Source organism: Phalaenopsis equestris, unplaced genomic scaffold (assembly GCF_001263595.1).
Source record: "Phalaenopsis equestris unplaced genomic scaffold, ASM126359v1 Scaffold000642, whole genome shotgun sequence".
NCBI classification, from domain to species: domain Eukaryota; kingdom Viridiplantae; phylum Streptophyta; class Magnoliopsida; order Asparagales; family Orchidaceae; genus Phalaenopsis; species Phalaenopsis equestris.
This window is the reverse complement of record NW_018165082.1, coordinates 61,703-63,493: the sequence shown is the minus strand read 5'-3', so window position 1 is coordinate 63,493 and position 1,791 is coordinate 61,703.

Here is a 1,791-nt window from a genome sequence, read left to right as displayed (position 1 = left end):
ACACACACACACACACACACACACACACACACACATAACATTAAACGTTTTCTATTGCAGAATATTCAAATTTCCTTAAATGATCAAATTGATCAATCACATCACAAACTCACAAACAATAAAACAACAAATACTAATAATACAACCACATTAATCAAACCTTCAAAAGCAAAGAAAAAATCCCCAAAAGATCAATTTTATTTTTTTATTTTTTTCTTTCTGAATCTCTTCTTTCACAGTTTGCATCTCTAACAGATCGGCAATGGGCTCCATTCCACTCCTTCAAGCACTCGAGCATCGCAACCATCGCCTTCTTCTCACAAATCGCATTGTAAACCTTACCGAACCATCACCCAACGGCCGACAAAACAATCTTCTCACCCGTTAGAAATCCAACACCAACCTCCTTAACAAACCTGTAGAGAGAATAAGATCTGCAGTCCCTGATCCGGTTTTTAGTCGTCGGCGAACCGTTCTCGAATGCAGCTCTTGCTGCTTCCACCTCCTTCTCCAAAGTGGTGGTAATGAGCTTCAATATATCGACTGCCTCTGTTTTCTGTCTCAAAGACATGAGTTGTAAGAAATTCACATCTTGGTTATGTTGCTCTCCGCTCTGCACATGGTTGGTCTCATATATATGTATGTATGTATATATGTATGAATGTATGTATGTGTGTGTTGAAGTTAAAAATGAATTTTTTCAATGATGCAAAACCATTATATTTAGATTTTATGTGAGATAGAAAAACAAGCTATTTCTAGAGGAAAATCTAGAAATAAAATCCCACTAATGTAAGCAATACAATTATATACATTTTAAGAAAAAAAAAAAAAGGCTTTTCTAGTTACCTACACACCACCACATACCACTTACAAAAAAAAAATTCAAAGTAAATTATGAATTTTTATTTAACCAAAATAAACAAAATATTAAGTATATGAGTGATTCTAGTTCCAACAAAAATCAATCTTGTTGAGTTAAGGATGGGGAAGTTTATATTGAAGTAGGTGGATAGGGTGATTATACTAAATTTTCTCATGCATCTTTCACCTTTGATTCTTCTTTTCTTTTGGAGTGGCATTGGGAAAGTGGGAGAATCACATAGTGGCTTTAAAATTGTAAGTATTATATAGGCAATCAAAGAGAGAAAAAAAGGAAAATTATAATAAACAAAAATATTCTAAATAATGAGGATAAAATATAATAATAAATACTATATAATTCTACTATAAATATTAGACACATAATTTACCATTTGTAATGAAAAGTTCAAATGACCTTAATTAAAATTCAGTTGGGTTTTGAATATCTCTTTCTATAAGAGTTTGAAAGATATCACGCATTTTACAATTTCAATTGATTGTGAAAAAAAATAGTGTCAAAGATTTAATTTCATAAGATTAGATAATTTTCATTAATAAAAGTTTTGATTATGAAAGGAGTCCAAGAAATGGTAGAAGATGGTGAATGCACATTTAGTTTTTGATCCATTTCTCATTCCATACAATTTATAGAATTGAATAGATTTAAAGGAAGATTTGGTAAGATGATCACTATAGAAATTAAACAATTTAGCGTCGGCCAAATCAGACGCAAATAGAAGGCAAATCCGACGATATTTCAGTTTTTTACTTGGATTTGCGACCGATTTACATCCAAATTTTTTTCTCGGGTAAATCGTGGGTCGGTTATGTTAATTGCGTTAATTTTGCGTCAAAAGATTCAGATTCAAATAAATTGTGTTGGTTTTTGCATCGTAGTAACGTTAGATTTGTTTAGTTCACATGTGC